This window comes from Notolepis coatsorum (assembly GCF_963971535.1).
Source record: "Notolepis coatsorum genome assembly, chromosome: 5".
Lineage (NCBI taxonomy): Eukaryota > Metazoa > Chordata > Actinopteri > Aulopiformes > Paralepididae > Notolepis > Notolepis coatsorum.
The window spans coordinates 41,258,428-41,280,347 of NC_140169.1; positions in this window are offsets into that span (position 1 = coordinate 41,258,428).

Genomic DNA, 21,920 nt, shown 5'->3' on the forward strand with positions numbered 1-21,920 from the left:
AGCGCTCTCCAGCCTCCTCAGGAACAGACGGCGAATGCAGCGTCCCCGTGACCAGGCTGCGCCCGGCAGCATCCACGCGACCAGGCCGCACATGAAGCATCCACGTCTCTCCAGCAACACTGGTGGTCGGCTTCCGCTGACCAGTTGATCCGGGTTGTCTCGGCACCAGGTTGTAGCGTTATCCAATCTGCGTTGTGTCTGGTGTGGTGTAGAAGTAGACTCCAACAACGATACTCATTTGACATCTGGTTTTATTGGTGATCTGTTATCGAACCAAAAACATCACAACAAGATGGTGAGCTACCGTCATAGCCGGTGTAGTCCACCTCTGCTCTCCTTCACGTTACACTCAAAGAGCGCGCGCATTCAAAACAGCGCGCCATCCACATTTACAGCAAATGTTGGCTACTACCAAATACATTTAACTTAATACAAATCAACTTCAGCAAACATATGAAATAATATGAAATGAAAGACAGTGTGTAAGCATTAATTAAACCGAAATACAAAAACAACGGTTCATACCTGTTATCGAACCAAAAACATCACAACAAGATGGTGAGCTACCGTCATAGCCGGTGTAGTCCACCTGTTATTGTTAACAGAATACGAGTTAGTACACAACGGTACTTTGGCTGTTTGACACAGGACGAATTAATGTCATCACACACAGGACGATTTCAGAACCAAAACCAAAACATAAATCAATATTACAATTTATACATAGCAATTCAACCAATTATTAGGCAACCAAAAATCCGTACCTCTGCTCTCCTTCACGTTACACTCAAAGAGGCAGATCACTTCCGCCGGCGTTTCTCCTGCCGTCGAACCGGCTAAACCATTATTTACATTATTTAAAGTATTTACAGTACACCAAATACTCAACTGGAAAGATGACCTATCCTCTCTAAACCCATTATAAAAGACCAAAAGGGATTTCATTTGGAGAATCAGTAACTCAATATGAGGAAATTAATTAAGCATTACATCACGCGCAGGAGTGGTTTGTGAACAATAAACCATGCCTAGGGGTGGTCGTTAGGCCTGAGGCGCAGCCGAGGGTCGTTAGACCCCCCTAGGCATGGTTTCTTGTTCACAAATCACGACTGCAAGTGGTGTAAAGCTTTTATACAACTGCCAGATTCATCCAAACTTATTTCTATACAATAAACACACATTAATCGAAGATTTATTGAAAAAACCATCCGCCAGAAAAAGTAGTTCCCACAACTACAAAAAAGACAAGTTGCCTCCATGTGGAAGCAGCTTGAAGTGCATCCAACCAAACTAACACATCCAACTGTGTATTATTGGAATGATTGAGAGAAGTTGCCTCATGTGGAAGCAGCTTGAAGTGCATCCAACCAACTAACACATCCAACTGTGTATTATTGGAATGATTGATTGAAAATTTTATTACCAGATGCAGAATGGGTACAATACAGTACGGCTCAATACACACAATTGTTAAGGGAATGCAGACCTACTTTCCATAGAACTTCATTCTTAGATGCTTCTATATAAAGTAGGTAAAACAAATTAAAAAGTTTTCTTTGCCCTATAGGAAAAAAACTTTTTCTTCGCCCTATTCTTTTATTTATTTTTTTAAACCTACTGTAGAGGGCCTAAACTTAACCAGTTGGAAACCAAGTGTACAGTAATAAAATTAGCAATCAATCAATCAATCAACTCAATAGGCCATGCTCACTTAGAACAGCGCAGCACCCAGCTCTCTCAGTCTGACTATCCCCCGCGTTGCAGGCCGAGTGTGTGTGTGTGTGTGTGTGTGTGCGTGCGTGCGTGCGTGCGTGCGTGCGTGCGTGCGTGTGTGTGCGTGTGTGCGTGCGTGCGTGCGTGCGTGTGTGTGTGTGTGTGTGTGGGGGGGGGGGGGTGTGTGGCGGTGGGTGGAGACTAGAGCGAGCGCTGACAGTCGAACGGAAAAAGAAATTGAAAGAAAATTGTAAATTAATCTATCAATCAAACCGCGATTTTTCTTTTGTTACAGAATGATTCAAGACCCATCAATTACATCATCCAACATTGTTTAAACGACTAAGACATTCGCTGTGACAGAATCGCTTGATATTTAGTCGTTTAGTCGCTATCAACATATCCATTTGTAAAGATTATTGTCCACCTTCTTGTGATCCGGCGGAGTGATGTGATGTGGGTCGGTTGTGGGTGGGTCCTGGGCCAGCAGCGTGGAATTGTTGCCAATAAAGACGTGTAAAATGACTGTTTCAGCCAATCAGAATCGAGAAATTTGCATGCCGTTGTATAATATAAACTAATAACCAAGACACCCCTCCAAAACACTAGAGTGAGCTCGGTCCACTTTGTTCCTTCAAAATAAGAGTGTTTCCGTCTTGACCTACTTATTTAAGATGAAGATAAAAGTTTCTGTCCATGATCTAGCATAACAACTTCACTCTGCTACATTCACCCCTACTGTTTTATGCCAGATTATGGACAGTGTTCCCTTCAATCAACTCAACAGCGCAAGTACAAACCAAAGAAATAGAAAATAAAAAAAAAATTATCACAATGAGTCAACGCGTCACATGTAACTCTGTGTATTCCCTTAATTCCAAACCTAGAAAATAGGTTGACCAGCTCAAAAGCTATCCGATGAAGGATCAGGAAAGATAAAGGGTAGCTAATCCCTCATCTAACCATAGAAAAAAAACATGCCATGTACATATTCATATCATGGAATACACACCAAAATTACTAAATCATGTCTAATGCAATAGACAACCATAACTACCAGTATGACTCAAAGGAAATCAAACAGCAAAATCAAAGAAAGAAAAGAAAAAAAAATTAGTAATAAAAAGAATCACTAAAAACAAAACAAAAAAAAATTGTGTCATCTTTTAAGATGACAGCAGAGCCCTGACTCTTTGTACAGCCATCGTCTGAATGAGCCTGTTAACTGGCCTGATGAACCTCCCCAGCCTAGTGTAAACCCCTTGAGGTACCCCAACTACACTCGGTATGACAGTGACAATGGCCGATTCAGGTTCACTCACTGGTACAAGTAAGGATGAACTACAAGGGGCCTCCTCCGGAGCCATCATGTCCTCAGTGCCTGATTCCACAGTTGTCGTGTCTGACGACTGATCACTATCCTGATAAACAATTACAGAGTATGACTCCTCTGATTCAACATCTGCATCTGGTCCCTCCATCCAAAAGTGGCGTGGTTTCTTCAGTTTACACTCCTGCTCCCCACCATTATGTGTCTCAAGTGTAATTCTATGATGTTGATCACTACTCATACTTCCCACCTGCACCTCTGCTGGCTCTGATATACCCGTCCCTGTCATGGTATCTACTACCCCCTCCACACTGGACTCAGGAAGATGAGCAACCCACGGGGCAGTTCTCAGCTCATCCTGATCAGAATCATCTGTCATTTCCTCACTCGGAACAGTGCCAGGAATAGACACCTCAATCTCTGGCTCATCCCATGACGGCAGAGGCAGGAAATTGACGGGCATAATCAAGTTCCTATGAACAGTCTTAATCCTCCCTGTGACAGGATGACGGATACTGTATATGTTCAGCACACTGTTTTTACACACTACAGTATAGACAGCACTCTCCCAGCGGTCAGCTAGCTTTTTCTTGCCTCGCTCCCCCTTATTTGCCAGTAAGACCCGATCCCCCTTCTCTACCGAATGTCCCTTTAACTGTCTGTTATACACCTCAGCTTGCCTGGTCTGTTGCTTCTCAGCATGCTTTTGAGCAAGTGCCATTGCTTCCCTCAGATCCTTTCCCAGTGACTGGACATACTTATCCACATCCACCGTATCTCCATCCAAAAGGACACTCTCAAACATGACATCGACAGGTAATCTTGGGGTGCGGCCAAACATCAAAAAGAAGGGTGGGAGCCCTGTGGTCTCATGCACTGTGCAATTATAAGCAAACGTCAATGTGTTCAACATCTGAGGCCATTTCACCTTGGAACGAGGTGGCAAAGAACGGATCATATTACCTAAAGTGCGGTTTAGACGTTCTGCCTGTCCATTTCCCATAGGATGGTATGGCGTGGTATGGGATTTTTCAACCCCTGCCATCTGAAGCATTTCTGCTATGAGTGCACTCTCAAAATTGGCCCCTCTGTCGCTATGAATGCAGGCTGCAAAACCATAGACAGAAAATAAATTATTCCAGAGCACTCTGGCCACTGTCTTGGCAGATTGATTGGGACACGGGTAAGCACATGCTAGTTTGGTAAAATGGTCAGTTATAACAAGCACATCAATGGACTTATTATTGGCATCCTCAGCCGACCAAAAGTCAATACACACCAACTCCAGTGGTGCAGTGGTGACTATAGATACCAGCGGAGCTCTAGCCTCAGGCTCAGGTGCTTTGCTCAGTACACATCTCTTACAATGACTCACATATTCTTTGACATCCTGTTCCATGGAGTCCCAATAGAAACGTTGTCTAGTGAGCCACAATGTGCGCTGCTGGCCCTGGTGACCAGCCTCATCATGTACCCCTTTCAGCACTTGTCCTCTCAGAGCGCTCGGTACAACATATTGAAAGACCTTCTTCTTACTCACAGCGTGTTTTGAAACACGGTACAACACTCCTAATTTGTTTGTGAGTTTTCCCCACTGTCTCAGTGTGCGGTTTGTTTCTTTTGACTCATGAACTCTCTCTCTTCGAGATGGGCGGCGGCCTCTATCTACAAAGAATTTGACTCTACTAGTAACAGGGTCCTGGCACTGCTTGTCGTACAATTCCTCATGAGTGAGGACAGGCAATGGACTCTGTCCCATGGACACCAACCTTTCTAACTGCTGCACATGAGAGACCGCTCTCATAGCTGCGCCATCCTCCCAACAGCGATGTGTGTGGAGTACAGCAGATACCTCTTCACGGGATATGCTCCCACTGTCACTACCCACCTCACCACTGGCCTTAAGGGAACTCTGGGTGGACAACCCTAGGCCCTTCCTCCTCACCTCTGGTTCCTCACAGGTAAGACGGAACATGTTCTGCACGTCATCCACCTGCAAACCTTTAGCCTCCCTCAACAAGACATCATACGAGGTCCTTGTCAGCCTGTGCATCACCCTAGGCTGAGTAAAAGGCTCCCTGCTCAGTGCATCAGCTACTGTATTCTTAGGCCCAGGAATGTACTGAATGTCAAAATCAAAAGGTGCCAGCTTAGCTACCCATCTCTGCTCGCATGCATCAAGTTTTGGCTTTGTGAGGATGTACTTAAGCGCATTATTATCTGTCCACACTGTAAATCTATGTCCTCGCAGCCAATGGCTAAACTTGTCGTGTATAGCCCATTTCATGGCGAGAAACTCAAGCCTATGAGCTGGATATTTAGACTGAGCATGATTCAAAGATTTACTAGCAAAAGCTATGGGCCTGGCTGTGCCACACCCTTCCTGCACTTGTGAAAGCACAGCTCCCAGTCCACTAGTGGATGCATCTACAGACAATAGAAATGGCTGAGAAAAGTCAGGGTGAGCCAACAGAGCTTGTCCCACCAATGCGGCTTTTAACGCCTCAAAGGCCTCCCTACACTCCACAGTCCAGTCAGCTGCACTAAGCTTACGAAGGGGGGCAGCTCTCTTCCCTTTAACTTTGCCTCTCCGTGGCTTTTTCACACCCGTGGTCAGCTGAAACAGTGGTCTTGCAACTACAGAGCAGTTCTCAATGTAATGTTGATAATACACCACCATTCCTAAGAATGACCGGATCTTATTGGCAGACGGGGTGACACCATCCGACTCCATAATATCGCTCTCCGTCACACCCACTATAGCCTGCACCTTATCAGGGTCTGTGGCTATCCCTTCCCGAGAAACAATATGTCCCAAAAACTTCAGTGACTTTCTCAGAAACTGACACTTAGATGGAGACAACTTCAGGTTGTGTTCTCGTAAACGCTGAAATACCATCTCCAGCCTCTGCAAGCTCTCTTCTTCAGACTTGCCAAAGACCAGAAGGTCATCTAAGTAACAGAGAAGACTCAGTGAGTTCTGATCACCAAGGATTGTGAGCATCATTCTCATGAACGTAGCTGGACTGTTACAAAGCCCCTGGGGCATACGGTTATATTCATGTAAACCGAGATGAGAGGAGAAAGCAGTGTATTTCTTATCATCCTCATGCAGTGGGACATTGTAATATCCGGATGTCAAATCCATAGAACTGAAAAAGGCATTGCCTCCCAACGCTGCAAGTACATCTGCTTGGTGAGGTAAGGGATGTGCATCTTTCACCGTGCGAGCATTTAACCACCTGAAATCTGTGCACAGTCTCAAGTCACCATTCTTTTTCCAACAAAGAACAAGTGGGGATGCATACTCGCTACTCGACTTCCTAATTATCTCCCTGTCCTCCATCTCGTTCAGAGTCTCTCTCAACTTTTGGTAATGGGCGGGGGAGAGCCTCCGGTAAGGTAACCGAAAGGGCCGATCGTCAGTCAGTCGGATACGATGACAGAAGCCACTAGCCTCACCACAATCCAACCGATGTCTAGAAAACACATCCTCATAGTTCTCAATTAGGTCAGTCAGGTCAGACAGGTTCTGGAGCCCTAGACTAGCCAGTCTATCATTCCCCCTAGCTACATTGTTGCTAGCACAACTCCTAGCTGTGAGACTGCCGTGAGAGCTGCCACTACTCACTCTACCGGCATTCTGGTGGACTGACGTGTTCGTATCACTGTCAAAATCCTCTAATGCAATGCATGGATACACGTCAGCCACTTTTGCATTTCTTCTCAAGGTGATAGATTTGGTAGTCGGGTTTATAATCTTGACAGGAAGCCACCCATCCCCCCAGAGAGGTGTAACTACCCTGCCAACTAGTATGTTACGGTGCACACAACGAGAGGCGCTGGGCTCAACAATAACAGTACTTCCCATAGAAAGTTTTGTCCTGGGTGGGAGATGACCCCACACTACATGCTCACTCATAGGTTCAAGTGTCACGGCCTGTTTCAACTTGACTGTTCCCACTTTGTCAGGAATTTCCTCCCCCCTCCATCTCTCAAGGTTGGCCATGAACCTGATAAACTGACTGTTTTCATCCTGACATGGTGACTCAGCTTTTCCCAATATGCGCCAGTAGGCCCCAGTGGATTTGAACTGTCTGATTAAGGGCTTCATCACATTTGTGCCTATAATGAGCTCATCAACCTGACCCTCAACTATCAGGACTGGTACTATGTATTCAAAACCGTAAAGCTTAAGTTTCAGCTCACACGTTCCCACCGGACTAGTCTGTTTCCCACCACAACCCACAAGAACAACATTGGTAGTAGATATCAAGTCACCCGTTACTACTCCTGCCTGCCTCAGCCGAGGAACCACATCTGCACGCAGAGAAGTAGCCATGGATCCACTATCTAACATCCCCTGTAACTCAACCTTGTCTCCTGTTAATACAGTGGTGAACACTTTGGGATGTTCTGGTCACATTCTGCATAATTACTGTTTTGTCTTTGGGTGCTGCTTCACAAACGGACGTATATACAGACTGAATATCATCATTACAATTGGAGGAAAAACCATAGGGGCCCACATTGTCCTCCTTTGAATGGGGGCCGTCTAGTTTTCCTGAGGAGGACCAGTCTGTCTCTGACCAGGGGGCTGTCTATGAGTGGTCTGCCCACAATAGATACCGATATGCCCTGGACCGAGACACTTGAAGCACAGCCTGTGCGTCCTACAGTGCGTCCTAGTGTTGTGCTCCAACCTGCCACAAACCTGACATTCTTGAGAATGTTTGGGGAATTGTTTATGGGGGCCATTTTGTACATAGGGGCCATTTTGTACCGAAAATAATACCGAACCGTGTCTTCAAAACTGAGGTACGTACCGAACCGTGGATTTTGTGTACCGTTACACCCCTAATGTTTCTATAACTCTATAATTCTCTCCCATATAACTCTCTCCCATACCCTTAGGATGGCTTAGAGTAGACGACAGAGTACAGCAACTTGCAATGGGCCTGGTCTACAAGATACACTACACGACCAAGGTACCCATGTACATGTCAAAATACTTCCCAAAGGTCAGTGAATACCACGATCACAACACCAGAGGGAGCTCCACAAATCATGTTAAACCCAGATTCGGCTCAAATAAGGGACTAAACACGTTTCGCAATTATGCCACATCAATGTGGAACGCCCTACCCAAAGCTGTAAAGGAATGTGGATCACTACCCACTTTCAAAACCTCTCTCAAGGGACACCTACGGGAGACTGCAATTCAACACTGGCCCCTGTAAATATCCTAACCCAACCCCCTCCAATGTACAGTCATTTACCTAGTATGGTTTTGTCAATAGTCCAATGTACAATTTTGTTTGTTTGTACAGTGTCTCCCCCCCCCCCCCTCAATGTACAGTTTTACTTGTTTATACAGTGTGCCCCCCCCCCCCCCCCCCACCTCCAATGTAAATTACCCAGTGTGGTTGTCAATATCCCAATGTACCCAACCCCCCCCACCCAACCTCCTCCAATGTACAGTTTCTACGTCAAATGTATATACTCCCTTTTCTAGACTCCTTCTGTATCACAAACAGTACTGTATTTGCAAATCTGGTATGTCATAAATGTATAGATGTAGCAGTACTGACTATCTGTATGTCATGTATGTCATATATGTCCTGATGAATTGAAAATGGGGGACCCTGATGTAAACAAGACGAAAGTCTTTCTCTGGTCTGCATCCCCTTAACAATTGTGTGTATTGAGCTGTACTGTATTGTACCCATTCTGCAATCTGTTAATAAAGTTTTCAATCAATCAATCAATCCTTAACACCAACCGCTGAAGTGCCCTTGAGCAAGGCACTAAACCCCCAACTGCTCCAGTGGAGTTGCTCAGTGGCCAACAGTGTCAGACTGTGGTTGTACTGGGGCCTAACAAAATTAATAGTTGGTTTCAGGTTGGTTGTCAGTTTGGCCATGGGTAGGTAGGGAATTTATTTAATTTTATTTTTTTATTTTATTCTTTCCCACGGCGACTATGGATAGGGAATTTCTTTATTTAATTAAAATGTTCACAACAACATGGATGCATGTACTCTGCCAGCATGTTTAATATCCATAATACTAAATGTTTGACTAAGATTTCTATGAAACTTTATTAAAAAAAATAATTTTTTTTTTTTTTTTTTTTTAATTTTTTCTAAAAACTCATAAAATATATTGGGTCGCACCTAAATCGGCAGGGTCGGTCGGCAACCTGAAACCAACTATTAATTTTGTTAGGCCTGGGCAGCTCCCAGGTGTGAATGGAACTCTGTGAATGTGAAGCAGGGCGTAGCTGAAAAAGAGCATCCGTGCTCAGCGAACCTACCCTGGGTAAATAAAGGTTAAAATAAAAAATAAAAAAAATAAACACTGCAAGAACAGGCTGAAGCAGCAAGTCATTCAAGTAGATGCCGTCCATGGAAGAACAGTGTCCATGAGGGTAATTCCTTGTACTGTATGAACCAGGGAAACAGTGTGCTGGGGTACCCCAAGTTTGACTCTGGTTCGCTTGACAATTAAGTTTGGGTCACTTCGGTTCCAAGAACAGGCTGAAGCAGCAAGTCATTCAAGTAGATGCCGTCCATGGAAGAACAGTGTCCATGAGGGTAATTCCTTGTACTGTATGAACCAGGGAAACAGTGTGTGCTGTGCTGGGGTACCCTAAGTTTGACTCTGGTTCGCTTGACTTAAGTTTGGGTCACTTCGGTTCCTTGAGATGCCTCCCTCCCGGTCTGGCGCATAACGAAGCCACTTCTTGACAGTTTCGCTGTAGTCCTGGTCGGTCAGCTTGGGGTCAAACTGTCGAGCAGCAGCTGATAGACACAAAAATAAAAAAGTGAGGAAGAGAGGTGAGATGATGTACGATGATAAGAGCACCCCTCACTTCACACAAGTGCGATTTTTTTTAATCACTCAATTACTCACTCTGTAGGTCTACAGTAACAAGCTACAGTCAGCATCCAGTTAGACTGGACAGGAAAGAGAATTAAGCAATCACCTAGCCTGACACCATCTAGGCAATACAATGTGTATCCATGCACTTCTAGATCTATCACAGTGTTTAGAGGGTCTATCACACCCTCTAGACACTGCTAGACCCTCTAAACACTGTGACAGACCCTCTAAACACTGTGACAGACCCGACAGACACTGTGACAGACCCGACAAACACTGTGACACCTCTAAACACTGATAGATCTATCAGTGTTTAGAGGGTGTGATAGACCCTCTAAACACTGTAATAGACCCTCTAAACACTGTGATAGACCCTACAAACACTGTGATAGACCCTACAAACACTGTGATAGACCCTCTAAACACTGATAGACCCTCTAAACACTGATAGACCCTCTAAACACTGTGATAGACTCTCTAAACACTGTGATAGATCTATCAGTGTTTAGAGGGTCTATCACAGTTTTTGTCGGGTCTATCACAGTGTTTAGAGGGTCTGTCACAGTGTTTAGAGGGTCTGTCACAGTGTTTAGAGGGTCTGTCACAGTGTTTATAGGGTCTATAAGTGTTTAGAGGATCTATCACAGTGTTTAGAGGGTCTATCAGTGTTTAGAGGGTCTGTCACAGTGTTTAGAGGGTCTATCAGTGTTTAGAGGGTCTATCACAGTCTTTAGAGGGTCTATCAGTGTTTAGAGGGTCTATCACAGTGTTTAGAGGGTCTGTCACAGTGTTTAGACGGTCTGATACAGTGTTTAGAGGGTCTGTCACAGTGTTTAGAGGGTCTATCAGTGTTTAGAGGGTGTGATAGACCCTCTAAACACTGTGATAGACCCTCTAAACACTGATAGACCCTCTAAACACTGTGACAGACCCTCTAAACACTGATAGACCCTCTAAACACTGATAGACCCTCTAAAGACTGTGATAGACCCTCTAAACACTGTGATAGACCCTCTAAACACTGTGATAGACCCTCTAAACACTGATAGACCCGACAAACACTGTGATAGACCCGACAAACACTGTGATAGATCTATCACAGTGTTTAGAGGGTCTATCACAGTGTTTGTCGGGTCTATCACAGTGTTTGTCGGGTCTATCACAGTGTTTAGAGGGTCTGTCACAGTGTTTAGAGGGTCTGTCCCAGTGTTTAGAGGGTCTATCAGTGTTTAGAGGGTGTGATAGACCCTCTAAACACTGTAATAGACCCTACAAACACTGTGATAGACCCTACAAACACTGTGATAGACCCTCTAAACACTGATAGACCCTCTAAACACTGTGATAGACCCTCTAAACACTGTGATAGATCTATCACAGTGTTTACAGTGTTTGTCGGGTCTATCACAGTGTTTAGAGGGTCTGTCACAGTGTTTAGAGGGTCTATCAGTGTTTAGAGGGTCTATCACAGTCTTTAGAGGGTCTATCAGTGTTTAGAGGGTCTCTCACAGTGTTTAGAGGGTCTGTCACAGTGTTTAGACGGTCTGATACAGTGTTTAGAGGGTCTGTCACAGTGTTTAGAGGGTCTATCAGTGTTTAGAGGGTGTGATAGACCCTCTAAACACTGATAGACCCTCTAAACACTGATAGACCCTCTAAACACTGTGATAGTAGGGATGCACGATATTGATTTTTTGACACCGATACCGATATCGATAACTTTATGCTCCTCAGGCCGATAACCGATATCGATAACCGATATTTATTGTATTATAATCTTTTTTCTTAATGTATATATTATTTTTTTTATGATTTTTTTTTTAAACATGAAACAAAACATATCACAATACAATAATAATACATAAAAAGACTTCCCAGGACAATAACTTAACACCAACTTAAATGTGACCTAACCAGACAACAGAAACAAAAGCCAAGACAACAGTATTGACTGATAAAGTGACCATATTTATTTTTCCAAATGAAAATTCACAATCCGTCAACAACTTATAATACATCCAACCTAAGACGCTCAAAGCTTTTTGTTCTTCTTTTTTCAAAGCGGAGCCTTGAAAAAAAAGGCTTTGAGTGGACATAGCACCACCACAACAAGTCACCTGCAACAAGCTAGAAGCTAGAAGCTAGAACCTAGAAGCTAGAAGCTAGAAGCTGCTGTGAATCCAAAGCCAGCTATTGACGAGTCGTTTGCTAAATTAAAGAAGTTTGACAGAAATGACCCAAGGGCTCAAGCCGCTAGCTTTTAAGCAGTCCTTGGTGGTGCAAATTAACCTGGCTACTATGGAGCAATAAGTGACTGCGTTCAACCGAGGGTTGCATCACAGCCATGGAAGGGGCTAGCTTTGCTTAGCTCCTCGCGTCGCCGTAGGCTTCTAAGTTAACACAATAACACACCATCGTAGCGGTGGTGATGCCGCAGGTGACCCGTCAGGCTGGATGTATTACAAGTTGTTGCTCTTTTCCCTCCTTGTGGAACTTCTCCATTGCATTTATTACAAATAGCAAGCGATCTTTTTCCTCTGAAATTCCGAGTACCGACGCGGCCATCTTTGTTTTTAACGTCCGCGCTGATTCAGAAACTTACGTGCCTACGTCACAGCCAAGAAAGGGAGCGCTCGATTTGTGTAAAACGCCCTGTTCTTAAACCACACGCTGTCAGTCGTACCACAGTACTGGCAAAACGGGATGAGCCTACAGTCAAAACAAACGCACTTCATTCCAATTCACCCACACAGCATTTTCTTTTACCAAAAAATATATTATATTATCGGAGCTATTAATAACGTTATCGGGTTTATCGGGATGACGTCATAATTGCTGATATCGGCCCGATAATTATCGGCCCGATAATTATCGTGCATCCCTATGTGATAGACCCTCTAAACACTGATAGACCCTCTAAAGACTGTGATAGACCCGACAAACACTGTGATAGACCCTCTAAACACTGTGATAGACCCTCTAAACACTGATAGACCCTCTAAACACTGTGATAGACCCGACAAACACTGTGATAGATCTATCAGTGTTTAGAGGGTCTATCACAGTGTTTGTCGGGTCTATCACAGTGTTTGTAGGGTCTATCACAGTGTTTAGAGGGTCTGTCACAGTGTTTAGAGGGTCTGTCACAGTGTTTAGAGGGTCTATCAGTGTTTAGAGGGTCTGTCACAGTGTTTAGAGGGTCTATCAGTGTTTAGAGGGTCTGTCACAGTGTTTAGAGGGTCTATCAGTGTTTAGAGGGTCTATCACAGTCTTTAGAGGGTCTATCAGTGTTTAGAGGGTCTATCACAGTGTTTAGAGGGTCTGTCACAGTGTTTAGAGGGTCTGATACAGTGTTTAGAGGGTCTGTCACAGTGTTTAGAGGGTCTATCAGTGTTTAGAGGGTGTGATAGATCCTCTAAACACTGTGATAGACCCTCTAAACACTGATAGACCCTCTAAACACTGTGACAGACCCTCTAAACACTGATAGACCCTCTAAAGACTGTGATAGACCCGACAAACACTGTGATAGACCCTCTAAACACTGTGATAGACCCTCTAAACACTGATAGACCCTCAAAACACTGTGATAGACCCGACAAACACTGTGATAGATCTATCACAGTGTTTAGAGGGTCTATCACAGTGTTTGTCGGGTCTATCACAGTGTTTGTCGGGTCTATCACAGTGTTTAGAGGGTCTGTCACAGTGTTTAGAGGGTCTATCAGTGTTTAGAGGGTCTATCACAGTGTTTAGAGGGTCTGTCACAGTGTTTAGAGGGTCTGATACAGTGTTTAGAGTGTCTGTCACAGTGTTTAGAGGGTCTATCAGTGTTTAGAGGGTGTGATAGACCCTGATAGACCCTCTAAACACTGATAGACCCTCTAAACACTGTGATAGACCCGACAAACACTGTGATAGATCTATCACAGTGTTTAGAGGGTCTATCACAGTGTTTAGAGGGTCTGTCACAGTGTTTAGAGGGTCTGTCACAGTGTTTAGAGGGTCTGTTACAGTGTTTAGAGGGTCTGTCACAGTGTTTATAGGGTCTATCAGTGTTTAGAGGGTCTATCACAGTGTTTAGAGGGTCTATCACAGTGTTTAGAGGGTCTATCATAGTGTTTAGAGGGTCTATCAGTGTTTAGAGGGTCTGTCACAGTGTTTAGAGGGTCTGTCCCAGTGTTTAGAGGGTCTATCAGTGTTTAGAGGGTGTGATAGACCCTCTAAACACTGTAATAGACCCTACAAACACTGTGATAGACCCTACAAACACTGTGATAGACCCTCTAAACACTGATAGACCCTCTAAACACTGTGATAGACCCTCTAAACACTGTGATAGATCTATCACAGTGTTTACAGTGTTTGTCGGGTCTATCACAGTGTTTAGAGGGTCTGTCACAGTGTTTAGAGGGTCTGATACAGTGTTTAGAGGGTCTGTCACACTGTTTAGAGGGTCTATCAGTGTTTAGAGGGTGTGATAGACCCTCTAAACACTGTGATAGACCCTCTAAACACTGATAGACCCTCTAAACACTGTGATAGACCCTCTAAACACTGTGACAGACCCTCTAAACACTGATAGACCCTCTAAAGACTGTGATAGACCCGACAAACACTGTGATAGACCCTCTAAACACTGTGATAGACCCTCTAAACACTGATAGACCCTCAAAACACTGTGATAGACCCGACAAACACTGTGATAGACCCGACAAACACTGTGATAGATCTATCACAGTGTTTAGAGGGTCTATCACAGTGTTTGTCGGGTCTATCACAGTGTTTAGAGGGTCTGTCACAGTGTTTAGAGGGTCTGTCACAGTGTTTAGAGGGTCTGTTACAGTGTTTAGAGGGTCTGTCACAGTGTTTAGAGGGTCTATCACAGTGTTTAGAGGGTCTATCACAGTGTTTAGAGGGTCTATCATAGTGTTTAGAGGGTCTATCAGTGTTTAGAGGGTCTGTCACAGTGTTTAGAGGGTCTGTCCCAGTGTTTAGAGGGTCTATCAGTGTTTAGAGGGTGTGATAGACCCTCTAAACACTGTAATAGACCCTACAAACACTGTGATAGACCCTACAAACACTGTGATAGACCCTCTAAACACTGATATACCTTCTAAACACTGTGATAGACCCTCTAAACACTGTGATAGATCTATCAGTGTTTACAGTGTTTGTCGGGTCTATCACAGTGTTTAGAGGGTCTATCACAGTGTTTGTAGGGTTTGTAATCACTCGTTTAGCATTTCAAATATTTTAATATTTAAATAAATAAAACTTACATCAACTCCGAGCAGCAGTTTCTCCGTAGGCTCCTTGAAGTACACCATAAGGAGTGTTCTTCGAAGCCTCTGGATCATATCTGGCCAGAACTTCCCTGATCTCCGGGTTGTCCAGTTTCTGGCAGAACTGCAGGATGGTCCGTCCTCTCTGACCCAGGGCATCTTGGATCTTTTGAAGGGCATCGGTGTCTGTCAGGAGGCCAAAGTGGGAGAAACAATTAGATCTGAAATTAGTTTCAAAACGGTTGCACTTTGGGGAAAATTTAAAAGTACAGTAGATTACAGTAGATTATTATCTGTTCTTATGCATGCCTGGTGATACTAAATCCAAATTGAACTCAGGCATTTGAAAGATAATATATATCTAAATGTGCGAATTGGCTATAATAAGGTCATTTATAAGCATCATATTCTATAATAATATTTCAAATTGCATTGGTCCGGATGGGAGAATTCAGTACTGCATCTACAGAACCTTCGGTTTAATCATCTTCCCTTTATTAATTTCCTTCGATTTTTTTTTACACATGACCTCAAGAGGGGACTGAACGAGATCAGTGGCAGTTTTTAATGTTTGGTCATTATTAGCATGGTGTTATTCACTGTCAAAGATGCAAAGAAACATCATAATTCATATTCTCATTTGTTTCATCACAATTTAAGCAAGCCTAGTAATAGACACAATATTTCTGACAATGTGAATACATTCCCTGAGGTCCATAGATGTCCCTAGATACCAATAATATGCAAATGGGCCTTTCGATTTTGATTACTATTATTGTGAAATAACAATTAAATGTGAAATATTGCTATGTTATTGTGAGATTACAAAATCTGATGTGATATTACAGAGGATTTTGATTACAGTATTTTATTGTGAAATAATAATTAAATTATGTGAAATCAAAGGATCAAATGTCACTGTAATATGACACTCATAGCAGAATTAGTTATCAATAACCTACCTGTATAAATGTTAAAAGTTGTTGCAAATATTTTTTTCCCTCATAAATATACCACTATATACATTAATTTCTTATATTAGTTTTAAAATGACCATTTAACAGTTTAACAGTGCTCTGAAAATGCTCTGAGAACATGCGGTCATCATTCACTGTTTTAAGCACAAACACATTAGGGAGGGAGGGAGACAGGCCCGGCCTGTATGCCTGCACCCTGCCATGTTGTTGGTTTACCATGACTTTTTAGCAAGCAAGGTAGCAGCAATGCTAAGCTAATTGATTGTGCCAGTGTATCCTGTTAAAGAATACATCATAAGCCACATTTTGAAACGTTACTGACGTTAGCCTACATAAAATGTATAACAGTATATACAACAGGTGGATATCACTATCACTAAACACCAAAATCAAGAAACATTCATCATAGCTAACTGCTAACGCTACTAGCTAAATTAGCTTCAGCTAGCAGGCATGAATAACGGTTAATATAATATTCTCTACCATGTAAAAACGAACACGGCACTACTCCGCTGGCGTTTGCAATCGAAAGCATACAACATACAACATAATCGACATTATTGCCATGCAGTACTCACCAGTCTTAACGATGCAGAGAGACATGAGGTAGCAGCCAGGAAGCTGCCGCACAGGTGCATTCTGGGAGGCGGGGCAGCACAAGTGCAGTGCAGTCTGGTTGATGAGACAATGACGACAGCATACGTTGAGCAGCATACGTTGATTCAACATTTATTAGATCTTGGCATTTCAATCATTAAAATGCAACCACAAAACAATATTGATTCAATGACATGTTTTCAACATTAGTCAATTGCTTCATCGGTTAATGGGTGATTCACCATCAATCGTCGACCTTAACCAAAAATCAAGCATTTTGACCATAAATCAACATTGAATTAACACCTTTTGCTATCTGGGCTCAAGTCCCTTCCTCATCTCTGTACCTCGTGAACATCATTTCCTTATAAATCTGTTTGAATTGTCTCATATTTGGACATTGTTAGCACCACATTCAGACTGTTCCACAGTTTCACTCCACATATTGAGATGCAGTGTCTTCTCATGGTAGTGTGTACACTAAGAACTTTTAAATTGAGTTCTCCCCTCACATTATAACCCCCCTCTCTATCAAGGAACAGTTCTTGAATGTTTCCTGGAAGTACATTACCTTTTGCTTTATACATTAATTGTGCCGTTTTAAATTCCACAAGATGATTTAACTTTAAAGTTTTTGACTTTAAAAATAATATGTTTGTGTGATCACGATAACCTGCAATGTGAACTTTCCTTATGGCCCTTTTTTGGAGTATAAAAAGTGGTTGTAGTGTAGAATTATAAGTTTTTCCCCAGACTTCAGCGCAGTAATTTAAATATGCCTTATATAATGTAATAAAAACGTGAGTTATACTATGAGCAGGAGAAACTCCTCATTAGCAGGGGAAGCTGCTCTTTTGCCAAAGCCTGTCAATGAGTCAACAGCACAACCAGGTTACAAAATATTAGTTAAAAGGCTGATACTAATATCCCCTCCTGAGACATGACGGTGTTAGCAGAACCAGAGAATACAGCGGTTACAGTAAGGCGTCCCTTAGGTAAATTATATCACCTCTAGGTTAAGCACACTATAAATTACAGCACTTATAGGTAAAAACCGTTCACCTCTAGGTAGAGCACATATCACAGCACACTTTTATATAGGTAAAATAAAAACCCTTAGTTTGAACGAGGTACGGTACATACACGACGCACTTATTATAGTCACACACACACTCTACAGCCGACCAACTGGTCCACGTGAATATTAGGGAATCACCTCCCGTTACCAGTCTCCCCTCCCTCTCTGCTCGTCCTCCACCACCCTCCAACTAGGTACATTAGTACTCAGCCCTCATGCACAATATATTGGACACATTACTACACAACATAATCAATTCATACAGGGGACCAGGGGTCTCTAATCAGGGGGAATAATCCGGTACCGTAAAGGGTTTCTGGTATGTAACTCACCCTCTATAGGAGGCACTACAAATGGGAACACGGTATGTCCTATCAATCACACACACTAAACACCCCCTTTAAGAGGCACTGCACTTTGAACAAGGTATATGCCTAATCACACACGGTCCGCTAACCACCCTCTCAAATAGGTACTGCAAATAGACAGCTCAACTATAACAATAACTAATTACGGAATACTCTCCAGGTACTAATTACCCCTCCCTCTCGCTTTCCCCTGTCAACCTTCAATCGGTCACAATATATATAAAATATATCGGCCTGAGCTATACAAATAGGGGCATATATTCACTAAAGGCGAATATGCCGGTTACATTAGGAGACACGATATAACACAGGATAAAGTACACGATATACAATACAATATAAAATGTGCCGTACAAAATGGTATGAGTGGACTTAACTCGCCCTAACCACGATCGACCCCTCCCCCCTGGAATCCTAACAGGGTGCTGGTACCAAATGTAGCGAGGTGCTCCGACCCTGATCCCCGAGTCCCACTGGCTTTTGAATAGTCTCAGCGTCTCCTCCCGTCCGCAATCAGTAACACCTGAGTTCAATCATGACCCAATTGAGTGCCTGCTCCTGATGTCATCATTCATTATTCGGGCTCATTTATTATATCACAATAATATAATAGCCCTGTGGTGCGGCAGAAAATAGCATATTCAGGCTCCCAGAACGCGGTTCCGTCCGGACGAAACGTACATATGATCAAATACACCCAACATCGTCGTCGTCGTCTGGACAAGGCCTAAAAGCCACATGATATAGCCTATAAACAATAAGCGATAGTTTACACACTGTAACTAGCCCCTTTCGTGACCTTGTTGGCGTGCATCACAGTCACGAAAGGGGCTACACTGTAACGTTCTCCCGTAGCTCGAGCATAGCAGCTGCCATCTGACAGAAACATGTTTCAGGTTGTGCCATCAAGCTAGTTCTGTACATTTTCATAACCCCGGCCTCCCCAGATACGAATAAGTTATTTAATTTCTGTGTCCTATTATGATATGTTTGGCGGTTCAGTTTATTTACGTTGTTAATTTATAGTAGCCTAACTTTCGAATGAGTGAGAAACATGTCTGTTCACCCAGGTTGAAATTGTGACTGAGAAAGCGCTTATAGAAAATGTCTAATATGTTCCACATAAACCTGGAAATAATCTGAACGTTTCAGGATTCAGAAACATTTAAAAACACAAGAAGTTATGACATGTAAATTGAAGAATAAATAGATGGGCTGTCTGTCGTTTCTCGAATTTCAATATACAATGTAACAATATAACCGGCGTAGACCCATGTTCACGTAAAACTTAACTGTAGCCTACCTCTTGTATTGCAGTGAAGACGGCGGCTTCTAGTTGATGGTCCTTCATTTGCTGTCGTTGTATGCCATGTTCTGTACAAAAACGGTGAATATTTGCGATAGACGATCCTCTTTGCAACCCACATTCAAATATCAAGTGGTTCCGTATCTTTTCATCACTATAGCCACTTTTTACCATGTTCTCTATAACCGCCAAGTAGGGTAACAGGCTGGAGTCCATAATTATCACTACTTCAAACCAGTGACCGTTAGAGAGATTATTTAAGAGTGGGAAAGATCTTTTTATAGGGCTTTGGTTCAAACTATGTGGCGCCAATGGGTTGGCGCGCAAAGAAAATCCAGAAAATATTACGGAAGCCGAAATGAGTCTTTGATTGATTGATTGAAAACTTTATTAACAGATTACAGAATGGATAATCTGTAATACAGTACGGCTCAATACACACAATTGTCAAGGGGATGCAGACCAGAGAAAGACTTTCGTCTTGTTTACATCAGGGTCCCCCATTTTCAATTCATCATAACATATATGACATATAGATGACATAAACAGTACTGTTACATCCAGACATTTATGAAAAATAAATCCTCCCATACCGATCCAGGAAGAAGTTACCTTCATTCCCTCCTTTTTCAGACACACTTGATGAGACAAGTCAAGTCAAGTCAAGAGTCAAGTCAAGAGTTTTATTTGTCACGGCATACAAGTATACAATGAAATGCTGGGGGTCTTGCCCGCAACGATTGTGCATAGTACAATAATAATAATAATAATAATAAGAATCCAATAGAACGACATTGTGCAATAAGAACGACATTGTGCAATAATACAAGTAATCAAAGTAGGGCATATCGGTATATGTACATGAGTTTTTACAGAGCATTGTAGGACATGCTAGGTCCTGTGATAGTGCAATACATTGTTAGCTACGGATGAGGCACTGGGTCTTTATGTACACTGCTATACAATGCTATATTATACAATCTCAATGTAGCAGGGGGGATTATCCCTGCTTCGTGGGAACGGGTGTGCACAGTCACTGGGTAGCGAGACACAGTAGATCTCTGTCTAACTGCACCTCCGTCTTTGGGTCTGGAGCATCAACTGGAGGCTGGCAGTGGGAGTGGATGGGGCCCGGGATTTACCAACCTGGTCTGGTACTCTGGTCTTCCTCTCCCTTCCAGGGCGGTCAGCAGTACTCCCCAACACGCTCTCACTTCCCCCAATTACTCCTTTAACCCTCCCACACCTAGTGACTGAATTGTAAATAAATAACTTGGTTCCCCCCGCAAGCAGTACCCTCCCTCAGTGACACTAGAAACCTTACAGTAAGAAAGGGAAGCTTGAATAGGAAGGGGTTAATTGCAGTAACGTTACCCACACCAAAATGGTTAATACTGGGCACAGGAAGGGACACGCACACAGAACCCCATTCAATGTTTTATGTTAATTGGTACGGTTCAGTTACAAAGATTTAATAGGGATAGTCAACTAGAATGAAGTCCTCCACCACCTCCTAATAGACAGTCTCCTCCCCACCGCATGTATATATTCCCTCCCCGCCGTATGTATATTTCCCTCCCACCCACCCACCCCCTCCTAATGTACAGTCCCCTCCCCATCATATGTATATACTCTGTCAGGATCTAGGGGTAACAGTACTGTATATTTGAATACCGCCTATGTCACAAATGTATCAGTACTAAATACCTATATGTCCCTATGCCATAAATGTCATGTATGTTGTGTATGTCATAAATGTCTATATGAATTGAAAATGGGGGACCCTGATGGAAACAAGACAAACGTCTTTCTCAGGTCTGCATCCCCTTAACAATTGTATGTATTGAGCCGTACTGTATTGTACCCATTCTGCAATCTGTTAAATAAAGTTTTCATTCATTCATTCATTCATTCATTCATTCATTCATCCTACTATTACTCAGGTTGTAACTCAACACCTTATAGCCACCTATATTATACACCCACCTCTGGGTTAGTACCAGGGATAATATACTTCAAATGTGTTCGACTCATCACCCACGTCTGGGTCAGTTCCATGTACAATACCTCTCTAAGGCTTTACTTATGAAATCACAGGTCTAGAACCTCCCCACAGGGAAAGGGTTAATTGGATGGGAAATTATTATTAAAGAACCACACGTTATCACACTCAAAGGAAATCAAAATGTGGGCCCACTGTACCAAAACAAAAGTCCTATACTAATGCCGGCATATAATGTGTATGGGGTACCCCTATGAACTGGATTTAGCAACGTTAGCTTCACCCGTAGGCCGCATCACACTGTGTACTGTGTAATAGATTCGGAGCATCGAAGCTCTATTGTACTCAACCAAAATGGCGGCCTCGCCGCGCCACCACCG